This window comes from Rutidosis leptorrhynchoides, chromosome 3 (genome assembly GCF_046630445.1).
Source record: "Rutidosis leptorrhynchoides isolate AG116_Rl617_1_P2 chromosome 3, CSIRO_AGI_Rlap_v1, whole genome shotgun sequence".
Classification (NCBI taxonomy): domain Eukaryota; kingdom Viridiplantae; phylum Streptophyta; class Magnoliopsida; order Asterales; family Asteraceae; genus Rutidosis; species Rutidosis leptorrhynchoides.
Window position 1 is genome coordinate 64,090,637 of NC_092335.1, and position 10,116 is coordinate 64,100,752.

Sequence of the window (10,116 nt, forward strand, 5' to 3'; positions counted from 1 at the left end):
TCATACCGCTAGGCCAAGGGCCCTTTGGTAAACACTATTTTGATTGCTAAACATGTTTTTGTTGAGAAGGATTTGTTACATCATAGATCGCATGTTGTGGACATTGAATCAATTTATTATATGATTATATGATATAATATGGAATGTTTTGTACCACGATTAACATATATGTAACGTAAGTATTCGCCTAGGTATAAACATATGTAATGATGTATTTCGTATCGATAACTAAAAAGCCGGCGGGCAGCAAGTGCTCTACACTAGTTAAAACTGAAAAGTAAAATATGAAAATAAAAAGTTAAAGGAAGAAAATGAAATACCACAAACGGAAATAGAAAAATAAAAATAAAAGAACAAATTTTTTCAGAAAAGGGTCAAAGAGGCATACTCGAACCACCACCTCCCACTATACACATGGGCCTTAACCACTTGATCTTAGCAGACATTTAATTTATTAACTTGGCTCACAGTTGAGGTTACCGGACCATAATACTATTTGTACTTAGTGGTGTAACTTAGTCTAGCTATTATACCTCGACTGGTTTAAAATTCTGTTTGATCCGAGTCTAAACGAGCTCGAACTCGAGCTTAAACATATTTTGAAGCTCCTAAAGTAAGTGAGCTAGATCTCGAGGTTCATATCTCGAGCTCAAACAAGTTTACAAGTTCAAACGAGCTTTTCGATAAGGGCGTTGATATTTTCACTTGTGATTTTGATAAATCTACTTTAAGTATGCTTCGGTATATATACAATACAAGTTACTTAGGTAAAAATTTGAATGAATTTATCAAAATATTTAGTGAATATACCAGTACTCTTTCATTATATACATTGATTACTATTTTATATATATATATATATATATATATATATATATATATATATATACACCAGAACTCTTTCATTATATACATTGATTACTATTTTATATATATATATATATATATATATATATATATATATATATATATATATATATATATATATATATATATAGTGTTATATATAATGATTAAAATATTATTAGTTAATAGTAAATCTCATTACACAAAAATAAATATTTAAATTAAATTGAATACAAATAACAAAAACCATTTATGTAATACACGAATCGAGCTCAAATCGAACTCGGGCTTTGATAATATCAAATGAACCGAACTCAAACCTGAAATATTATGTTCAAAACGAGCAGAATTCGAACTCTGTGAATATTAAATGAGTGAGTTCGAGCATAGTGCAGCTCGAACTTAATTTTGCTCAACTTATTTATACCCCTAGTAGTACATGGATAAACGAGAATCACAAAACAAACAAGAACTGCGAGAACTTTTTAATTTGACAGTTTCTATGCATATAAATGCAACAAATTACATGTAAATATCAATTAATCTTCATATCATTAACAAACATATGTTCATTACCATAAATTACATGTTAAATTGTTAATTATATGAATTTGTTCACATATTCAAAAAATATATAACTATTACCTTCTTAACTACAACAAAGTTTCTTAAACACATATTGATCGATTATCTTTTATTAAAAATAAACCACTAAATTAAAGCTGATAAAGTAATTCGATGGCCAAAATGATACTCAATTAGCATGTGTTTATATGTAGATATAAACTTGTACGTCTTATTATCCTCTTGAAAAGTGGCATTTACTTGATGAAACACTTCGAAATGTTTATTTTCCGGGTTTATTTACATAATCCCGACAAAAACAATGATTTGTGCAATTGTACTTGTCCAATTCATGATTCATTAGAAGAAGTCACAAGTCACAACTCACAATATATGTGTTTGTACGAAGCAACTATCATCTTCACTAGAATATAAAAAGTAGCTTTGACCTTTGCATTATAATTCGGTGGCTGCATCCTACAAGTTATCTATATATAGTTCCACCAACATGCATGTATTATATATATAGTGTATGTATTTGTGTTGGTGTTTATTGTCTACCAACAAATATGTTTCGTTCGTCACTTTATGTTGTTTTTTATAATTGTTATACAATAATTAATTTATAATAATTAATATTTTTAGAATTAATTATTATTCCAAGTTATTTATTTATATGTTTAGGATGATATGAAAAATTAATTATATTGACGTTTTGAAATATTTTCAACCGAAGATATTGGTTTATCCCACATCGTTTTGTGGACCTAATTAGGTGCATAATTAGTGTTATAAAATAAAGGGTGCGTAAAATTTAAAAACCATCTTTGCGCCCGGGGCAATGAGGTAATAACTAAGGCACCTCAATTGTTGGTTGAAAACTATTTCCAAACCCCCTCTTTCGTCTGTGGCTCGACCCTGTTAGTCGATCACTACTCTAGTCCACTTACACCATTTTCACAATATTATAACTTCAGGTACAAATTTTATCACTAAAAACACTCATCATCATCATCATCATCATCATCATCATCACCATCATCACTACTCTAGTCCACTTACACCATTTTCACAATATTATAACTTCAGGCACAAATTTTATCAATAAAAACACTCATCATCATCATCATCATCATCATCATCACATCTAATCTAATACCACTCTCATAAGTAACACACTTCTCAATGTTACATCTACATCCCGTCATTATTTCTTTCTCATAACTCACTCTTCACGTATCACTATCATCCATCACACACTAATTCACCATCACATAAATTTACCATATTATTTAATTATTACAAAGTATGAGTTTTGAAGCTCAATGTATAACAAAAAGTTGTCATTCCTTTCGTGAAGTTATAGATTGGCTAATTGGTTGAAGCATACACATTGGTTAGCCTTTGTCTTAGTCGTGCCATTAACTGTTAGGATATTAGGACCCAAACAACGCTAGTAATTCTACAAGATTACTAGCCGAGTAGTGATACTATCAAGATCACTCAACCCACTTAATGAACGAAAGATAATAAATGCGAAAAAGTAAATCGACACAAGATATAACGTGGTTATATGCAATCGTTGTGATTGCTTTAGTCCACGGACCAACTAGAGATCGTTTATTTACTGAATATTTGAGAGTGGTGTGTTACGATGACTATGAAAGATAAACCAACTAGCCATGCTTTACACCCACTAATGACATGATCACAGCCACAATTAGTGGTGTAAAGCAACCCACTAAGCACCTAAAGTGAAAGGAGAATCAATCAAGATCGGATCCCATGTGTGCAAGTTGCCCACTTGCTGCCAGACATCGTGCGCGCCGTGCACACTTAAACGTGCGCGCCGTGCACACTCCCAAACTTCGAGCAAGCCTTCTGATCAAAACTTCTCTAGTGCGCGCAGGGAGCGCGCCGCGCACCATCACCGCGCACAATCAATTTGCTCTGTTTTTGATCTGTTTTTCTCTGTTTCACGCTTACCGAAATCTGCAAAATCCGTGCAAGTGTTGAAACATTTTTTTTTCCTCGTTTTGTATAAATGTCTCCATACTCTAACAAATCTCCCACTTGGAGACTTTGAACAAAACTCCAATCATATCAATGAATTAACCAAGAACATTAAACCACCTTCGATTACCGCCAAATACCATTTGGGACACGCACGCTCAACACATACTTCGGATGAGTAGACTTTCGATAAAAGGTCTTCAATACTACTGGTTAAACTTGTAACACCATTCACATCTCTAGTTGGGGTCTTCTCTCATCAATTCATGAGAAGACCAATTGAGGTAATGCAAAACCTCAATTTTTCCGTCGTAACCACCTTAGTAAACATATCGGCAGGTGAAATGTCCCGTTCTTATTGATTAAAAACGTTCCATATTAATTGATTTCGTTGCGAGGTTTTAACCTCTATATGAGACTTTTTTTCAAAGACTGCATTCATTTTAAAACAAACCATAACCTTTATTTCATCAATAAAGGTTTAAAAAGCTTTACGTAGATTATCAAATAATGATAATCTAAAATATCCTATTTACACACGACCATTACATAATGGTTTACAATACAAATATGTTACAACAAAATAAGTTTCTTGAATGCAGTTTTTACACAATATCATACAAGCATGGACTCCAAATCTCGTCCTTATTTAAGTATGCGACAGCGGAAGCTCTTAATAATCACCTGAGAATAAACATGCTTAAAACGTCAACAAAATTGTTGGTGAGTTATAGGTTTAACCTATATATATCAAATCATAATAATAGACCACAAGATTTCATATTTCAATACACATCCCATACATAGAGATAAAAATCATTCATATGGTGAACACCTGGTAACCGACATTAACAAGATGCATATATATAAGAATATCCTCATCATTCTGGGACACCCTTCGGATATGATATAAATTTCGAAGTACTAAAGCATCCGGTACTTTGGATGGGGTTTGTTAGGCCCAATAGATCTATCTTTAGGATTCGCGTCAATTAGGGTGTCTGTTCCCTAATTCTTAGATTACCAGACTTAATAAAAAGGGGCATATTCGATTTCGATAATTCAACCATAGAATGTAGTTTCATGTACTTGTGTCTATTTTGTAAATCATTTATAAAACCTGCATGTATTCTCATCCCAAAAATATTAGATTTTAAAAGTGGGACTATAACTCACTTTCACAGATTTTTACTTCGTCGGGAAGTAAGACTTGGCCACTAGTTGATTCACGAACCTATAACAATATATACATATATATCAAAGTATGTTCAAAATATATTTACAACACTTTTAATATATTTTGATGTTTTAAGTTTATTAAGTCAGCTGTCCTCGTTAGTAACCTACAACTAGTTGTCCACAGTTAGATGTACAGAAATAAATCGATAAATATTATCTTGAATCAATCCACGACCCAGTGTATACGTATCTCAGTATTGATCACAACTCAAACTATATATATTTTGGAATCAACCTCAACCCTGTATAGCTAACTCCAACATTCACATATAGAGTGTCTATGGTTGTTCCGAAATATATATAGATGTGTCGACATGATAGGTTGAAACATTGTATACGTGTCTATGGTATCTCAAGATTACATAATATACAATACAAGTTGATTAAGTTATGGTTGGAATAGATTTGTTACCAATTTTCACGTAGCTAAAATGAGAAAAATTATTCAATCTTGTTTTACCCATAACTTCTTCATTTTAAATCCGTTTTGAGTGAATCAAATTGCTATGGTTTCATATTGAACTCTATTTTATGAATCTAAACAGAAAAAGTATAGGTTTATAGTCGTAAAAATAAGTTACAAGTCGTTTTTGTAAAGATAGTCATTTCAGTCGAAAGAACGACGTCTAGATGACCATTTTAGAAAACATACTTCCACTTTGAGTTTAACCATAATTTTTGGATATAGTTTCATGTTCATAATAAAAATCATTTTCTCAGAATAACAACTTTTAAATCAAAGTTTATCATAGTTTTTAATTAACTAACCCAAAACAGCCCGCGGTGTTACTACGACGGCGTAAATCCGGTTTTACGGTGTTTTTCGTGTTTCCAGGTTTTAAATCATTAAGTTAGCATATCATATAGATATAGAACATGTGTTTAGTTGATTTTAAAAGTCAAGTTAGAAGGATTAACTTTTGTTTGCGAATAAGTTTAGAATTAACTAAACTATGTTCTAGTGATTACAAGTTTAAACCTTCGAATAAGATAGCTTTATATGTATGAATCGAATGATGTTATGAACATCATTACTACCTTAAGTTCCTTGGATAAACCTACTGGAAAAGAGAAAGATGGATCTAGCTTCAACGGATCCTTGGATGGCTCGAAGTTCTTGAAGCAGAATCATGACACGAAAACAAGTTCAAGTAAGATCATCACTTGAAATAAGATTGTTATAGTTATAGAAATTGAACCAAAGTTTGAATATGATTATTACCTTGTATTAGAATGATAACCTACTATAAGAAAAAAAGATTTCTTGAGGTTGGATGATCACCTTACAAGATTGGAAGTGAGCTAGCAAACTTGAAAGTATTCTTGATTTTATGTAACTAGAACTTGTAAAATATATGAAGAACACTTAGAACTTGAAGATAGAACTTGAGAGAGATCAATTAGATGAAGAAAATTGAAGAATGAAAGTGTTTGTAGGTGTTTTTGGTCGTTGGTGTATGGATTAGATATAAAGGATATGTAATTTTGTTTTCATGTAAATAAGTCATGAATGATTACTCATATTTTTGTAATTTTATGAGATATTTCATGCTAGTTGCCAAATGATGGTTCCCACATGTGTTAGGTGACTCACATGGGCTGCTAAGAGCTGATCATTGGAGTGTATATACCAATAGTACATACATCTAAAAGCTGTGTATTGTACGAGTACGAATACGGGTGCATACGAGTAGAATTGTTGATGAAACTGAACGAGGATGTAATTGTAAGCATTTTTGTTAAGTAGAAGTATTTTGATAAGTGTATTGAAGTCTTTCAAAAGTGTATAAATACATATTAAAACACTACATGTATATACATTTTAACTGAGTCGTTAAGTCATCGTTAGTCGTTACATGTAAGTGTTGTTTTGAAACCTTTAGGTTAACGATCTTGTTAAATGTTGTTAACCCAATGTTTATAATATCAAATGAGATTTTAAATTATTATATTATCATGATATTATCATGTATGAATATCTCTTAATATGATATATATATATACATTAAATGTCTTTACAACGATAATCGTTACATATATGTCTCGTTTAAAAATCATTAAGTTAGTAGTCTTGTTTTTACATATGTAGTTCATTGTTAATATACTTAATGATATGTTTACTTATCATAGTATCATGCTAACTATATATATATCCATATATATGTCATCATATAGTTTTTACAAGTTTTAACGTTCGTGAATCACCGGTCAACTTGGGTGGTCAATTGTCTATATGAAACATATTTCAATTAATCAAGTCTTAACAAGTTTGATTGCTTAACTTGTTGGAAACATTTAATCATGTAAATATCAATCTCAATTAATATATATAAACATGGAAAAGTTCGGGTCACTACAGTACCTACCCGTTAAATAAATTTCGTCCCGAAATTTTAAGCTGTTGAAGGTGTTGACGAATCTTCTGGAAATAGATGCGGGTATTTCTTCTTCATCTGATCTTCACACTCCCAGGTGAACTCGGGTCCTCTACGAGTATTCCATCGAACCTTAACAATTGGTATCTTATTTTGCTTAAGTCTTTTAACCTCACGATCCATTATTTCGACGGGTTCTTCGATGAATTGAAGTTTTTCGTTGATTTGGATTTCATCTAACGGAATAGTGAGATCTTCTTTAGCAAAACATTTCTTCAAATTCGAGACGTGGAAAGTGTTATGTACAGCCGCGAGTTGTTGAGGTAACTCAAGTCGGTAAGCTACTGGTCCGACACGATCAATAATCTTGAATGGTCCAATATACCTTGGATTTAATTTCCCTCGTTTACCAAATCGAACAACACCTTTCCAAGGTGCAACCTTAAGCATGACCATCTCTCCAATTTCAAATTCTATATCTTTTCTTTTAATGTCGGCGTAGCTCTTTTGTCGACTTTGGGCGGTTTTCAACCGTTGTTGAATTTGGATGATCTTCTCAGTAGTTTCTTGTATTATCTCCGGACCCGTAATCTGTCTATCCCCCACTTCACTCCAACAAATCGGAGACCTGCACTTTCTACCATAAAGTGCTTCAAACGGCGGCATCTCAATGCTTGAATGGTAGCTGTTGTTGTAGGAAAATTCGGCTAACGGTAGATGTCGATCCCAACTGTTTCCGAAATCAATAACACATGCTCGTAGCATGTCTTCAAGCGTTTGTATCGTCCTTTCGCTCTGCCAATCAGTTTGTGGATGATAGGCAGTACTCATGTCTAGACGAGTTCCTAATGCTTGCTGTAATGTCTGCCAGAATCTTGAAATAAATCTACCATCCCTATCAGAGATAATAGAGATTGTTATTCCATGTCTGGAGACGACTTCCTTCAAATACAGTCGTGCTAACTTCTCCATCTTGTCATCTTCTCCTATTGGCAGGAAGTGTGCTGATTTGGTGAGACGATCAACTATTACCCAAATAGTATCAAAACCACTTGCAGTCCTTGGCAATTTAGTGATGAAATCCATGGTAATGTTTTCCCATTTCCATTCCGGGATTTCGGGTTGTTGAAGTAGACCTGATGGTTTCTGATGCTCAGCTTTGACCTTAGAACACGTCAAATATTCTCCTACGTATTTAGCAACATCGGCTTTCATACCCGGCCACCAAAAATGTTTCTTGAGATCCTTGTACATCTTCCCCGTTCCAGGATGTATTGAGTATCTGGTTTTATGAGCTTCTCTAAGTACCATTTCTCTCATATCTCCAAATTTTGGTACCCAAATCCTTTCAGCCCTATACCGGGTTCCGTCTTCCCGAATATTAAGATGCTTCTCCGATCCTTTGGGTATTTCATCCTTTAAATTTCCCTCTTTTAAAACTCCTTGTTGCGCCTTCTTTATTTGAGTAGTAAGGTTATTATGAATCATTATATTCATAGATTTTACTCGAATGGGTTCTCTGTCCTTCCTGCTCAAGGCATCGGCTACCACATTTGCCTTCCCCGGGTGGTAACGAATCTCAAAGTCGTAATCATTCAACAATTCAATCCACCTACGCTGCCTCATATTCAGTTGTTTCTGATTAAATATGTGTTGAAGACTTTTGTGGTCGGTATATATAATACTTTTGACCCCATATAAGTAGTGCCTCCAAGTCTTTAATGCAAAAACAACCGCGCCTAATTCCAAATCATGCGTCGTATAATTTTGCTCGTGAATCTTCAATTGTCTAGAGGCATAAGCAATCACCTTCGTTCGTTGCATTAATACACAATCGAGACCTTGCTTTGATGCGTCGCAATAAATCACAAAATCATCATTCCCTTCAGGCAATGACAATATAGGTGCTGTAGTTAGCTTTTTCTTCAATAACTGAAACGCTTTCTCTTGTTCATCCTTCCATTCAAATTTCTTCCCTTTATGCGTTAATGCAGTCAAGGGTTTTGCTATTCTGGAAAAGTCTTGGATGAACCTTCTGTAGTAACCAGCTAGTCCTAAAAATTGGCGTATGTGTTTCGGAGTTTTTGGGGTTTCCCACTTTTCAACAGTTTCTATCTTTGCCGGATCCACCTTAATACCTTCTTTGTTCCCTATGTGACCGAGGAATTGAACTTCTTCCAACCAAAATGCACACTTTGAAAACTTAGCGTACAATTCTTCCTTCCTCAATACTTCTAACACCTTTCTCAAATGTTCACCGTGTTCTTGGTCATTCTTTGAGTAAATAAGTATGTCATCAATGAAAACAATGACAAACTTGTCAAGGTATGGTCCACACACTCGGTTCATAAGGTCCATGAACACAGCTGGTGCATTAGTTAAACCAAACGGCATGACCATAAACTCGTAATGACCGTAACGTGTTCTGAAAGCTGTCTTTGGAATATCATCTTCTTTCACCCGCATTTGATGATACCCGGAACGTAAGTCAATCTTTGAATAAACAGACGAGCCTTGTAGTTGATCAAATAAGTCGTCGATTCTCGGTAGTGGGTAGCGGTTCTTGATGGTAAGTTTGTTCAACTCTCGGTAGTTGATACACAACCTGAATGTACCATCTTTCTTCATGACAAACAAAACAGGAGCTCCCCACGGTGATGTGCTTGGTCGAATGAAACCACGCTCTAAAAGTTCTTGTAATTGGCTTTGCAGTTCTTTCATCTCGCTGGGTGCGAGTCTGTAAGGAGCACGAGCTATTGGTGCAGCTCCTGGTACAAGATCTATTTGAAATTCAACGGATCGATGTGGGGGTAATCCCGGTAATTCTTTCGGAAATACATCGGGAAATTCTTTTGCAATGGGAACATCATTGATGCTCTTTTCTTCAGTTTGTACTTTCTCGACGTGTGCTAGAATAGCATAGCAACCTTTTCTTATTAGTTTTTATGCCTTCAAATTACTAATAAGATGTAGCTTCGTGTTGCCCTTTTCTCCGTACACCATTAAGGGTTTTCCTTTTTCTCGTATAATGCGAATTGCATTTTTGTAACAGACGATCTCTGCTTTCACTTCTTTCAAC